Source organism: Danio rerio, chromosome 24 (assembly GCF_049306965.1).
Source record: "Danio rerio strain Tuebingen ecotype United States chromosome 24, GRCz12tu, whole genome shotgun sequence".
NCBI classification, from domain to species: Eukaryota; Metazoa; Chordata; class Actinopteri; order Cypriniformes; family Danionidae; genus Danio; species Danio rerio.
In genome coordinates, this window is record NC_133199.1 from 40,700,787 (window position 1) to 40,716,556 (window position 15,770).

A 15,770-nucleotide genomic window follows, 5' to 3' on the forward strand; every position below is an offset into this window, starting at 1 on the left:
CTGTTCTCTTTTCTCCGTCTACTTTCATGTTTTAATTTATTATGGTCTCATTGGCACAAAACTCTTTCTTTCTCATTTCCCCTTTATCTTTTTCCTACTTTCAACGTTTTGAAACTGTCTTGATGTACTGTAGCTCCATTGTTCTCGCTGGTATCAGTGAAATACTCTCTGCTACAGTAATATCAGCTTTATTTAGAGGCTGATTGGTTTGTGGACAGTGTGAAGAGTTATGGTGTAAATCTAAAAAGGCATTGTATTTATTATTATTATACTTGAGGTTTTGTCTTTGTGACTGAAATCTAAACTATTATCAGCAGAATGGCTATCTTTTTAAAAAGTTGGTAGTGGGATTGAGAACAGACCGATTCAGCTCTCCTATTGGTTGTTGGATTAATGCTTGATATAAGAGAAGTTTTGCTATAGGAAACTGTTTGTAATTTTCTGACCACCAGAATTTTATCGGAGGGAAAATTTGACCACAAAAACCATGTTGGTGAACTTGTCAAACCAGTGATCAAACACCATTAATTGTAGCTTAGGATTAAAGGAAGTTTCAGACAATTAAATCACGTCTGAAATCACAATGTGAGCTGGTTAAGTTTTTGTTTTCAGCAGTTAAAGGCACAATATGTCATTCAATTATCCAAAAATCACTAGAACAGCATTATATTTGCCGGCAGCAAACTCTCAAACGGTCGCCCACTGGGCTGCGCTGGTCAGTACCTGGATGTGAGACCACATGGGAAAGCTAGGTTGCTGTCTGAAGTAGTGAGGCCAGGAGGGGGCGCTCAACATGTGATCTGTGTGGGTCCTAACGCCCCAGTATAGTGATGGACACTCTACTGCTCAATAAGCCCCATCTTTTGTGTTAGACGTGAGGTCCTGACACTCTGTGGTCATTAAAAATCTCAGGATGTCCTTTGAAAAAGATTAGGGGTGTAACCCTGGCATCCTGGCCAAATTTGCCCACTGGCCTCTGTCCATTATGGCCTCCTAGCCATCCCCTTATTATAATTAGCTTCATCACTTCAACGTCTCCTCTCCACCAATCAGCTAGTGTGGTGTGCGGTCTAACGCAATATGGCTGTCGTCACGTCATCCAGGTGGATGCTGCACACTGGTGAAGGATGAGGAGATCCCCCAATTTGTAAAACCACATTGAGTGTGCAGAAAAGCTCTATATAAATGTAAGGATTATTATTATTATTATTATATTTTGCTGACTTATGTATTTACGTTATCCCAAATGTAAGGAAGAATCTTTTAATCCAATTTTAACTAGTTAACAGATTTCTGCTTTGGTTTTAACATGGAAACAGCAGTGAGGCTTTAAATGTGTTGTGTGTTATTAGTCTGGACAGAGCAGCATTATAACTGAATCCTTAAATGTATTATTCTGATATAAACAGCGCTGCCATCTCCATGTGATCGCGAGCTGAAGTGGTGGACTGTGGCCTAATAAAAGCTCCTCTGGCTTTCATGCAACGTCACACTCGTATAAACCAGCAATTGCTTCAACTGCAGTCACGCTGCAGATTTTACCCCATACTTCCATTCAAACACATGCGAATGCAGCAGATCGGAAACTCAAGCTCGTGCGTAACGTTTCTTGCATGAGACCAATAGAAGATGAAAACGTGACCTCTCTGTATGCAGAAATTAAAAATCAATCGCTTGCCTTATTATTGTCTGTCGTCTCGTTTTATCCTGCCTCTTTTCGCAGCACTGGATGACAGAATTTTGCTTGCTTAAATTCTAATGTCACCATGGATTTACTCTACTTCATATTAGTATGTTAAGTGTAATACTTTAGCTCATCCAGTAACATGATTTCTGCAGGAGTAATGAAGACTATGATTCACGGCATCATCAAACTATGCCTTTGTTTGTAGTGAATACTCTCCCTTTAGTTGTGAAAATCACATACTGTGCCTTTAAATATCCTTTAACTGTGTGTGTGTGTGTGTGTGTGTGTGTGTGTGTGTGTGTTCATGTTAATATTTCATGTGATGTCATATTTCAGTCAGGGTTAATAATTTTGACTTCAACTGTATTTACGTTATCCTAAATCTTTAGAAGAATGTTCAGATTTAGAGAAACAAGCAATTTTTACTACTAAAGGAGTGTGTGTTTGTGTGTTAATGACGTCATTTGGAGCTGTGAAATTGCATCACTTAATTCCGTGAGACCAATAGAAGATTAAAACATCACCTCTTTTTATAGATATGTAAAATATGGTGCAAATCGATTGCTTTATCGATGTCTAATTGTCTCGTTTTATCCGCCTTTTTAGAAGAACTGGACGACAGAATTTCGCATGGTCAAATTTGACAACTATACTACAATACCACAACTTCCATGATTCCACACTCAGTCACAGCATCATCAAACTACACCTTTGTTTGTGGTGAATACTCGCCCTCTAGTGGAGAAAATTACATACTGTGCCTTTAAATTTCCTTCGACAGTGTGTGTGTGTGTGTGTGTGTGTGTGTGTGTTCATGTGAATGACGTCACTCTGACCTGCGGAAGAGCATCATGTGATTGCGTGAGACCAATAGATGGAAACGTGACCTCTCTTATTCACAGAAATTTAAAATATGGACCGAATCACTCGCTTATCGATGTCTATTTGTCTTGTTTTACCCCGCCCTTTTCCGTAGCACTGGACAACAGAATTTTGCATGCTCAAATTCTAATGTCATCATGGATTGCTTCATACTAGCATAATAAGTGTAATACTTTTAGATTTACACCTTTGTTTGTGGTGAATACACTCCCTCTAGTGGTGAAAATGTCATACTGTGCCTTTAAATACTCGTTTACAGTAACTATAGTGCTTACCCTGCTCGTTGTATTATTGGAGTCAAAGCAGACTCCAGTGAGTTCAGATGGGTCTGTTAGCATTTCCATGATGTCATATTTCAGTCAGGGTTAATAATTTTGACTTCAACTGTATTTACCTTATCCTAAATCTTTAGAAGAATGTTCAGATTTAGAGAAACAAGCAATTTTTACTACTAAAGGAGTGTGTGTTTGTGTGTTAATGACGTCATTTGGAGCTGTGAAATTGCATCACTTAATTCCGTGAGACCAATAGAAGATTAAAACATCACCTCTTTTTATAGATATGTAAAATATGGTGCAAATCGATTGCTTTATCGATGTCTAATTGTCTCGTTTTATCCGCCTTTTTAGAAGAACTGGACGACAGAATTTCGCATGGTCAAATTTGACAACTATACTACAATACCACAACTTCCATGATTCCACAATCAGTCACAGCATCATCAAACTACACCTTTGTTTGTGGTGAATACTCGCCCTCTAGTGGAGAAAATTACATACTGTGCCTTTAAATTTCCTTCGACAGTGTGTGTGTGTGTGTGTGTGTGTGTGTGTGTGTGTTCATGTGAATGACGTCACTCTGACCTGCGGAAGAGCATCATGTGATTGCGTGAGACCAATAGATGGAAACGTGACCTCTCTTATTCACAGAAATTTAAAATATGGACCGAATCACTCGCTTATCGATGTCTATTTGTCTTGTTTTACCCCGCCCTTTTCCGTAGCACTGGACAACAGAATTTTGCATGCTCAAATTCTAATGTCATCATGGATTGCTTCATACTAGCACAATAAGTGTAATACTTTTAGATTTACACCTTTGTTTGTGGTGAATACACTCCCTCTAGTGGTGAAAATGTCATACTGTGCCTTTAAATTACAGTAACTATAGTGCTTACCCTGCTCGTTGTATTATTGGAGTCAAAGCAGACTCCAGTGAGTTCAGATGGGTCTGTTAGCATTTCCATGATGTCATATTTCAGTCAGGGTTAATAATTTTGACTTCAACTGTATTTACGTTATCCTAAATCTTTAGAAGAATGTTCAGATTTAGAGAAACAAGCAATTTTTACTACTAAAGGAGTGTGTGTTTGTGTGTTAATGACTTCATTTGGAGCTGTGAAATTGCATCACGTAATTCCGTGAGACCAATAGAAGATTAAAACATCACCTCTTTTTATAGATATGTAAAATATGGAGAAAATCGCTTGCTTTATCGATGTCTAATTGTCTCGTTTTATACCGCCTTTTTAGAAGAACTGGATGACAGAATTTCCCATGGTCAAATTTGACAACTATACTACAATACCACAACTTCCATGATTCCACACTCAGTCACAGCATCATCAAACTACACCTTTGTTTGTGGTGAATACTCGCCCTCTAGTGGAGAAAATTACATACTGTGCCTTTAAATTTCCTTCGACAGTGTGTGTGTGTGTGTGTGTGTGTGTTAGTGCGTGTTAATGACATCCCTCTGATCTGCGAAATTACATCATGATTGCGTGAGACCAATAGAAGATTAAAACGTGACCTCTCTGTATAGAGAAATGTAAAATATGGAGCAAATCACTCGCTTATCGATGTCTATTTATCTTGTTTTGTCCCGCACTTTTTCGCAATGCTGGACAACAGAATTTCGCATGCTCAAATTCTAGTGTCACCATGGATTTATTCTGTTTCATACTCGCATGGTGAGTGTAATACTTTAGCGCCATTGTTTGTGGTGAATACACTCCCTCTAGTGGAGAAAATGATATACTGTGCCTTTAAATATACTTAAGCAGTAACTAACACTGCTAATCCGGCTCTAGTTGTATTATTGGAGTCAAAGCGGACTCCAGTGAGTTCAGATGGGTCTGTTAGCATTTCCATGATGTTATATCTCAGTCAGGGTTAATAATTTTGACTTCAACTGTATATGTAGTTATCTCAAATCTTTGGAAGAATGTTCAGATTTAGAGAAATAAGCAATTTTAAAAAGCTAAGTAGTGTGTTTGTGTGTTAATGACGTCACTCGGATCTGTGAAATTGCATCATGTAATTGCGTGAGACTAATAGAAAATCAAAACATCACCTCTTTTTATAGATATGTAAAATATGGTGCAAATCGATTGCTTTATCGATGTCTAATCGTCTCAATTTTTCCCGCCTTTTTAGAAGAACTGGACGACAGAATTTCGCATGCTTAAATTCGACAACTATACTAAAAGACCACAACTCCCATGATTTCCCACTCAGTCATCGCATCATCAAACTACGCCTTTGTTTGTTGTAAATACTCGCCCTCTAGTGGTGAAAATTACATACTGTGCCTTTAAATATCCTTTAACAGTAAGTACAGTATTTACCCTGTGTTACAGTACAGTATTATCAGAGGCAAAACATACTCCAGTGAGTTCAGATGGGTCTGTTAGCATTTCCATGATGTCATATCTCAGTTATTACCGCTAATAGTTTCTCCATTTCTCTTTCTCTCAATCTCCTTTCTGCTGTAATTGATGTGAAAGTTGTGAAAGTGCTGATCTCTCAGACGCAGAGGTGAGGAAGGGGTTACACTCACTGGAAGACGATACACTTCCCTCATTTAGCAACTTTGACCTCCTCCTCGAGTCATATTTCTCGTAATTCCTCACATTTCTCACTCTGCGGTTATGTAGGCTTGGATTTCTGTCCTATACACAGCGTCTGTTTGCTACTGACAGCAGAATGTACATTTAAAAGTCTCCCGTTGAAGGTACTTAATATTTTTAATCACATTTTTTTTTTTTTTTACTTCTTCATTTTAGTTTTTAATATATATTCAAATGCATTTGATTTTTGCAATTTTATTTATTATTGGTTATTGTTCCTTTATCAGTTTCCCAGTACTGGGTTGCAGCTGGAAGGACATCTGCTGGGTAAAACATATGCTGGAATAGTTGTTGGTTCATTCTGCTGTGGCGACCCCTGATAAATAAGGTAGTAAGCTGAAGGAAAATAAATGAATGTTCCTTTCGCAACCACACAAACTATTTAAATAGGCTTAGATTTCGGATTTTTATTAATCTAGAGCTCTAGATTTTTATTTTTATTACATTTATATTTATCTATTTCACATTTATTTATTTATATAAAAATAAGAAAATTTAATAGTATGTAATAGAATACCTTTTAATGATTAATTTATATAATTCTATAAATATTCTTGATTTTTTTTCCCTATGTCAAGCTCTTGATTTTTCTTCTGATTAAATTTATTTTTAGTTATTTTGCATTTATATATTTAAAAATAAGAATATTTAATACTATTAAATAAAATTTATTTAAATAATTAATTTATATATATTTATATACATATTTTTGATGTCAATTTGATGTTTTTTTAGGTTTAAAAAGTGTTTAATTATTATCATCAAAGTATTTTATTAAAATTAAATGCATTATTATAATTAACTGTAACACACCTTTAATGAAAACTAAATGTAATATTTTTTATAAAATATATCAAGTTTACATCTTACTAATAATCATTGTTTTTTTTATCTTAGAATGTTCTTAGTTTCACTTTTTAAGCTTTTGAATTGTATTAAATTAATTTATTTAACAGGGACATGCACACAAATATATTAACCTTAATTAATATAATGAACCACCAACTTATCCAACATACGTTTTACGCAGCAGATGCCCTTCCAGCTGCAACCCAGCTCTGGTAAACATCCATACACACTCAATCACACACATACACTACGGCCAATTTTGTTTATTCTATTCACCTATACAGCGCATGTGGGGGAGATTGAAGCACCCCCACACCCCGCACACGGCAACATGGGGAGAACATGCAAACTCCACACAGAAATGCCAACTGGCCCAGCCAGGACTTGAACCAGGGACCTTCTTGCTGTGAGGTGACAGTGCTAACCACTGAACCACTGTGCCGCCCAAAAATAATGATAATAATAAATAAATAAATGAAATTGCCAATTTAAAACATACAGACTCAATCACATACAGACTAAACACAAAACCAAACACAACACTCAGTGTGTACAAATTTGATTCGACAAACCACCTCCTGGTCAGGCGTGAAAACATCTTGTAGTTTGTGCATGAGATTAATTCTGTTGGAAGAGCATACCATAGACTGGTGGCTCTGAAAGACGATTGGCCAGGAACAATACACTCCCCTCTTATCATGGACAATGTAGTTTGAGATGTGTTCTGATCTTAATGAAGGAGCAGCAACATTATGAATCATTTTAGTAATTTGTCTTCAACAGAATTCTCGGATTTCCACACTTTGTTTTTGATCTCACCCTTTTCTGGCCAGGTCGTTTCTCTTTTAAACCCTTCTAGTCCAGCATCTGTAATGTCTCATTTACAGTTTAGCGAGCAGCGCATTTCCAAAACGAGGTCTGATGCGCCGGCAGCCAGTGGCTCTTTTGTTTGCAGTATAATGAGCTGTTATTTGTGCTCACAGGTAGCTCAGAACCGTAGTTTGCCCTTAAGGAAGAAACCGCTTTTCTGCACAGCTGCTGAAGCAGACAATATGGAGTCTGCTCTTCTCTGCAGTCTGTGAGCGTCGCTGAATGAAAATGTGAGAGTCTCACACACACACACACACACACTTGCACATCACAGAGAGATGCGTTTAGTGCTATGGCAAGCCATTTTCACATTAAACCCATACACATCTGTTTTCATGCTATTTGGGGTGTGCTTGTTACAGTGCAACTATTTGTTTAACTCCTGAGTAACATTAGATACTTTATTTACCACATTAATTACCATCTACTTACTGTATGGTTATGGTTAGAAGAATAGGTTTATGGTTGATCACATGTAATTATGCATAATTAATTGTATTAACTACTGTAAGTACACGGAACGTGTAACAAATACACCTTAAAATACTGATACCCCATTTATCTTTTGCATTAGATACTTGTTATATACTACTGCTTTGTATATCTAGTGTTTATATATTATATTGACCAGTGTTTCTCAACTTGTGGGTCATGACCCAAAAGTGGGTCACAGGAACATTTTCAGTGGGTCGTGTAGTGTGTGGTCAAAAAAAAAAAGTTTAATTTTTTACTTATTTTGACTTTTATTTTGAAATGCCTGCACGACAACCATGCCGTTTGACATGTGAAATTTTATTTAATTATAGCAATAAATATGTCAAAGCGCAAGTACGACCCTGAATATGTAAAGTGTGGATTTACATATATTGACGACAAAAAAGACTTAAAGCCTCAGTGTGTCATGAGTAGTGAGGTGCTCTCACAAGAGAGCATGAAACCTCCTAAATTAAAACGACATTTAGAAACCATACAGCATGTTTGATTAACAGTTCAGTTTGGTTCATAGTAACTGAACTTTTCCTTACCCAAACCACTGCTTACAGTATTTGTCGTTTTTACTTTGTAATATTTCTATATTTTGATACATTTTGTTAAATGGCAACAATAAAATAGTGTTTATTTGTAAGTCTTGGTGATTTTCTTATGATTTATCTGTCACTACTTGTGTATGTTAACAAATAAATACAAATTAAGTATAATTCCTAAAATTGTATTATAGTTCCTAAATATTTGGGTCGCAGCTTGTAGACCATGTAAAAATGTGGGTCCCATGGCCACACCAATTGAGAACGCCTGATATAGACTACTAGTACTGTTCATTAGACAGTGGTAACCAGGGCTTTACATTAACAACTGCCAACCCGCCAAATGCGGGTTGATTTCAGCTCTGGCGGGCTAGGCAGACACCTCCACTAGCCACTTTGGCTGGTTGGAAGTCATTTTTACTAGTCGGGCTCCCAGCTAGCTCTATCAAACCTCTTCAAATGTTTCAGAACGCAGCAGCATAAGTGGTCTTTAATGAACCTGAAAGAGCACATGTCACTCCGCTACTCATCCGTTTGCACTGGCTGCCAGTTGCTGCTCGCATCAAATTCAAAGCTCTGATGTTTTCTTACAAAGCGATTTCTGGCTGCGCCTCTTCTTATCTGCTCTCACTTCTGCAGATGTATCTGCCCTCCAGAAACTTGCGTTCTGTGAATGAACGTCGCCTCGTGGTTCCATCCCAAAGAGGGAAGAAATCACTTTCCCGAACTCACGCATTCAATCTGCCCAGTTGGTGGAATAAACTCCCTAACTGCATCAGAACGGCAGAGTCACTCGCTGTTTTCAAGAAACGACTAAAAACTCAACTATTTAGTCTCCACTTTCCTTACTAATATGCAACTCCCTCTCTGACTCCTCCAGTAACTACAAAAAATAAAATAAAAATTACTAATGTTTTGCTTCTTACACTTTCCTTACACACCTGAAACTTGCCTACAGCACTTATTCATTATTGCTCTTATAGTTGTGTAAATTGCTTCCTTGTCCTCATTTGTAAGTCGCTTTGGATAAAAGCGTCTACTAAATGACTAAATGTAAATGTAAATTTTTAAATTGTAGTTTTCTTAAAAGCAGGGTTCGACAGTAAGCATGGCCCAATATTCGTGCAAATGTGATATTAGAATCGAGAAGCAGCACGACTGCGTTCGCGCGAACAAAAGAAGGCAGATGAATACAGAATGAGAGCATGATCACTCGCGCTAACAGCTGATGTGAAGCGCGCAACTGGCCTAGAGGTTGCGATCGGTTGCCCTTGAAATAGACTGGACAAAGAGCGATGATCGTGCACCCACAGTCCTGCTGCTTTCAAAAGCTCTAGATAAAAAAAATACACATATTCTTTTGTGAGCAGCAGCGGTCACTGCTTTCATTTTAACAATTCTTAGAAGAGATTATTAACAGGCCTAACATTAACCTGCACAGTATGTTTCACCTGCTTTCTTTTGCTTACAGTTATTTTTTGTTAATACGGTTTTATTATCATACCTTACGATAACATTGCTTTAATAGGAGATTAACACCTCATTTATGTGCAGTTAACTGGTGATCTGGGAATTTAAGCCAGGACAGATTTTGCATATTTTAGAGACATGACAATACTTATTTTATTAAATGTAATGTTTTTTTTTTAAAGAAAAGTTTTGTTGAATTAAAAAGTGCACCTATAAAGCTATATTCTCCTTGTTTTGACACGTTAAAAATTGTGGCTAAGAAATACTTATTTGATGTGGTCAGAGATCAATTTGGTAAATCCTTCATTTTGAGCCTTGAAAAGTCATGAAATAAAAACTGATTGCATTGCGACACAGCCCATTTGCTCATGCACACTGAGCAAGCTAATACACAACACACACAAGAAGCTAAATGAATGAGAAGTCATGTGGACATAACACAACATCTAAATCAAGTCATTTAGCATGTCAAAGTCAAATTTAAGCAAAATATATTTTTTTCCAGCAAGAAAAGTGTGGCTGGTGAAAATGGAGAGTGGCTAGTGTTGTTGGAAATCTACTAGCCACAGTGGCTGGTGATCAAAAAAGTTAATGTCAAGCCCTGCTGGTAACTATTAAGTAGTACTTATTAGTAACTAGTACGTATTGTATTCATTTGATTAGTAATGCCTGATAAATATATACTAGAACTACTTATTATAGTATTTATTGATTAGTAACTAGTAACTTAGTAGTTTTTTTCTCCATTGACCACAGTTTAGACTTATGTACAGTTGAAGTCAGAATTATTAGCCTCCTTTGATTTTTTTTTTTTTTCTCTTTTAAATATTTCCCAAATGATGTTTAACAGAGCAAGGACATTTTCACAGTATGTCTGATAATATTTTTTCTACTGAAGAACGTCTTATTTGTTTATTTCGGCTAGAATAAAAGCTGTTTTTAATAAATAATTTTAAAAAACACTTTAAACTATTATGATCAGAAATGTGCTAAAAATGTGTTGCGTTAAGCAGAAATTGTGTGAAAAAACATACAGGATAGCTAAGAACAATAATAACTTCAGCTGTACATATAATCATATTGCACAGCCCTAATACAGATTATAGATGAAGAATGTGGAAGCGGCCTGCCATACACAACTGCAGAAATAGAGCCAACACCAGTGTGTCACGTGAATCCTCCGACTGTCTGTCTGTCCGAGAGGATTTAAATGATACCAGTGCACTTGTTTTTGGCTTTTCCTTCTCAAGCATTTCTGTATTAGAAAACAGCCAGTGTCTGCAGGGGATGAGCTCCTTTTATCGGCCTCTCTGTCTGCTCATTCATGCTATATTTCTTTCTGCATCAGTGGATCTGATGTTTTGACCTTTGAAGGAGGCAGAGAGGAAGACGCGTTTTTTTGATGAATGTCTCGATAGAATGGTTGAAATTGTTGGCGCACAGATCAGATGAGAGGAGTGTGTGTGTGTGTGTCTCTGCAAAGGGGAGGATCTGCAGCATCGCCGCATCACTGCAGTTCTCCTCATGGCCTGTTGGGGCAGCACTGCACCAGACAGGCTCATGTGAGGCTCTAAAAGCATTTTTGGGAGAAAAGGAGACTTTAATAGAGGCAACATGATGTGTTTTCTTTAGTGTAGCAGAGCTGATTTGGACAGTTGCTGTTTATCTTAGAGAGAAGGCCTTAATATGTATGCCGGAACTGCCTAATATGCATTAATGCAGACTAGAGCTCCTGAATTATTAGCCTGCCTTCAATTTCTGTTTAACAGAGAACAGATTTTTTTTCAACATATTTCTAATCATAATAGATTTAATAGCCCATCTCTAATAGCTGATTTATTTTATCTTTGCCATGATGACAGCACATAATATTTTACTAGGTATTTTTCAAGACACTAGTATTCAGCTTAAAGAGACATTTAAAGGCTTAACTAGGTTAATTAGGCAAGTCATTGTATAACAATGGTTTGTTTTGTTGATAATGTTGACCGTAAAATGGTTTTCAAATTGAAAACAGCTTTTACTCTAGCCAAAATAAAACAAATGATTATTTACAGAAATGGTACTATATCGTCAGATTATGGAACTATATGTGCGATTACTTACATTGTGATATGAGATTTTTGTTATATCACCCAACACATATCTAGACCAGGGTTCAATGCTATTTTTTCTACTGGTCAAATCGGGCAAATGATTCCGATTTTTACTTGCCCTGACATAGGACTGGATGATATGTCAAAACATTATATCACGATTCACGATATATTTCTTAATTTCGGTCGATACAATATAATTCCGATATCAATATGGACAATATTAAAAAGACAAGAAAAAACTGCAAAGAACGCACACAATAGATGTCTGTACCAACAAATGTCTCGCGAAAACACTCTCGCAAAATGCCAGCTGATTCAGTCGTTGCCTAGCGACATAAAAAAAGCGCACTGCGCTCCTTTTTTTATTGTCAGCAAAAAGGCAGTGCGGTGCACCTTGCGTTTTTGGAACGCAGTGGTGTGATCTGCCCCTTAGCTTGTAGTTTTTAAAAACAGCAATACTTTCTTGGCATTAGACATACCGCTTTCTGTCTGATATTGTTGGAGTATTTTGTTGTCCATTCTTCCTTAAACACACGACATTCAGAGTCAATTTTTCTTTTTTTTTTTCAGTCATTAACAGTCAAGTGCATTTTAATATTCGAGAGTGTGTTCTAATTCTACTGGTTGCACTAACTGTACCGTGTGCAATACTGCCATCACATGACGTTCACTTGTATTGCATCATTAATTTACTAATTCTGAAACCAAACCGTTACTGAGAGGCAACATTTTAAAAACTCCCTCGCGGGCCGGATGAAAGTGTTCAGCGGGCCGCATTTGGCCTACGGGCTGTAGTTTGCCCACCTCTGATCTAAACAGTCTGAGTAATTGCGTGTGATGAATTTAAACATCATCTTGGACACTTGTACTGCTTCCTAACAGTTAGCTGTAATTATAAATCGCTCATGTCTTGAGGTAGCTCATTATAAGGCGATTTACCTTCTATGTGTGATTTGATTGGACAGAAATCACAGGCCTGATTTTTCTAATCCCCATAGACAAGAGGAAATAAAGTAGTGGCTGCAGGCTGAAGAAAAGTAGAGAAGTTAAAGTACCGATACGGCACTAAAAATGTACTCAAGGGAAAATAAAGTACACATTTCTAGAACTACTTAGTAAGTTCCAATTTTTGAGAAAAATGACTCAATTACAGTAATTCAGAATTTATATTTAGTTAGTTTGTACCACTGATGTTGTCCCAACACAAATCGATTGTGTGGAACCCAGCATTTTTTACAGTGTAGGCCTTCACACAGATCCAAAGAGGACAAAATTATCCATTTCAAAAGAATTAATAAAACTATCATATTTGATTTTTTAACTTTTCATTTGCATTTTTGTTTGCTCTGAGCATCAGTACTGATATACAGTCCAATCAAAGCAGGTTTGTCTAGATCAGGGGTGTCCAAACTCAGTCCTGGAGTGCTGATCTCCTGCATATTTTAGTTCCAACCACAATTAGACACACCTGAACCAGCTAATCAAGCTCTTTCTAGGTATACTAGATAGCTCAAGGCAAGTGTGTTGAAGGAAGTTGGAGCTGAACTGCAGGAGAGCGGCCCTCCAGGACAGAGTTTTGGACATCCCTGGTCTAGATTATTATAGTGTTAGGATCCTTGTGTGTGTGTGTGCTGTTTCACATAACAAAAAAGAAAAATCTAAGCATACAAACTGATATTCTTACCAATACACCCACATGATTATAATCCTATAATTTTGATGATAAATGATTTCATTTTCCCTTCAGATCTCTGAAGCAGAAAACTAGAACAAAAATGTTTATGTGCTACATGTATAGCAACCCTTAAACATGTGGCAAAATATTTTAAATGTTATATTTGAGGTGGCACGGTGGCTCAGTGGTTAGTCAGTCTGAAAGCACTCCGTTGATGTACTTACTGATACATAGGCCAGAGCCACAGTCCTGGAACACAGAGGAAAAATAGACTGAAAAAACTATGCTGGCTGTTCCTAGGTCTGTCATGTTAAGCGATTTTTGTTGTGCGATTTATTGTCACAGAAATAGTTGCGATAAGCGATATTATTGTCATTTTGAGATTATTTCATTCCACTTATTATATAATGATTATATAATATTGCAAATAGCCAATACTTTCATTCATTCATTCATTCATTTTCTTTTTGGCTTAGTCCCTTTATTAATCACCAAACCACCAAATTATCTAGCACATTTTTACGCAGCGGATGCCCTTCCAGCCGCAACCCATCTCTGGGAAAATACTTTGCATTCTTAAGGTTATCGGGGGAGGGAAAGAGGGAAGATTTGGCATTAAATAGGAGTTTCGTTTGTGCGCGCGCTGATTTTCACAGAGGCAAAAAAAACACAGACGGAGGGGAGAAAGTCAGTGACTGTGTTTACATGGACATCAATAATCGAATTATTTGCCAAATTATTAATTTGTTGACTTTATCTGCAGTTGGGCTCTTTCACTTTCATTCAGGAACATTTCCTTTATGCCCACCATGGCAAACGAGATATTAGATGCGAGGATGAACTGCTGGAAGAGTGTAGTTTTAATCGAATATTTGATACCTCACGGCGAATAGGAGAAAAAAAACTTCAGCAGTTCTCACTAACTTAAATACACTAGTTGGGTAGCGTCAGAAAGCCGTGTGTGTAGACTATTCTGTCACAAAATGCAGCGAAAATTCAACACGGCAGTAATAGTTTAAGGTTTTTACATGTTTACATTCGGAGAGCCGCATTTACAGCACATCTTTTAGCCTATAATATTGCAGTGATATTAACGTACTGTAAACTTAGTGGCTAAATCATTTGACTAAGGTGTGTCTTTAAAAACTGAAAGAGTACTGCTGACGTTACAAACTAACTTTGCCATCTGAATAAACAAACAAAGACCACTGATCACACACTTACCAAATCTGTAGAAACGGGACAATCAACACCAACTAGAGCCGCGTCTTTTTTTAAAGGAGATGAGCGGCAAATCTGGATTTCGCCATTTCCAGATGCGAAAAGCTCTCGGGTAAAATGTTCCTTACAAACGTATTTCTGCCGCATGTCGCGTCCACTGTAGTCCACACGTGGGTCCAGCTGCACTCTCATAGCATGGAAATGAAAACGAAACCTTCGTTGCATAAATTAATAACGCAATGCTGACGACCCATGTCTCCAAATTCTTGTTCTTCCACTTGTTTTGGCAACACAACATGGCGTCTCTGCTGTCTGAACACTGTAACAGATAAAAGAAAGTCTTCGAAGCGATCATGCATATTAATGAAGTTGCACCGCATACACAATAGAGCGCGCTGATTGGTTTGAACCAAGTCTTACTCATGAATTTATGCTGCACACTCAGAGACGTCGACAATGCACTCGCAGGTACAGATAGCCACTGTCCACACTGGAATACATGCAAGATCTAATCGATGTGACGCAGCTTCAAAAATGCGTTTCAAAACGGAAGAACGAATTTACTCTAAATAATGCAAAAACAACCAATTTTGACTTTTAGTGAAGTATATGTGTCCTTATAGTGTTTTTAGCATCGAGATGACCAGGGCCAGACGGAATCTGCGGACGTTTTGTGCTATTTCTGCTGAGAATTTTGGTAAACTATGGATTTCTGTGGAATTATTTTGGGAGTATCCAGCGGAGTATCATAACTAAAACCTTATTATATAAAATAAAAAGTAATAAATTACTGAATAAAAGCTCAAGTAAATTTACTCAAGTAAATAAACAGAATTAATGATGGTCTAAAAATCTTGCGCAGATTCCGTGTGGGCCTAGCGATGACTCAATATCTCAAAAAATGTGTTTTGGTGTTTCGTGACCCTTTATGGGGGCTAATAATATTAACCTTTTAAAATAGTTTTAAAAATTTAAAACTGCTAAATATTATAGGAAACACTGAAAGACTCCCTGCTCTGTTAAACATCATTCAGGAAATATTTGGAAAAAAGGAGGGCACATCATTTTGACTTCAACTGTA

The 15,770-nt window shown here is 37.1% G+C and overlaps 1 protein-coding gene and 1 long non-coding RNA gene across 10 annotated transcripts in view; one reads left to right on the plus strand and one right to left on the minus strand.

The window, feature by feature from the left end:
* The window catches only part of LOC137489270 (uncharacterized), a 28,824-nt gene that overhangs the window by 6,674 nt on the left and 6,380 nt on the right, over positions 1–15,770 (minus strand). The window contains exons 2-3 of one of the 2 annotated variants that reach the window (XR_012399541.1): positions 13,376–15,008; positions 10,520–13,218 (exon numbers count right to left, since the gene is read on the minus strand). This is a non-coding gene — a long non-coding RNA (uncharacterized lncRNA). Of the gene's footprint in view, positions 1–10,519; positions 13,219–13,375; positions 15,009–15,770 lie in introns of those variants that run through there. The other variant, XR_012399540.1, reaches the window with a different exon arrangement.
* The window catches only part of kcnc3b (potassium voltage-gated channel, Shaw-related subfamily, member 3b), a 143,122-nt gene that overhangs the window by 3,604 nt on the left and 123,748 nt on the right, over positions 1–15,770 (plus strand). The gene's annotated exons all lie outside the window — the stretch shown is intronic.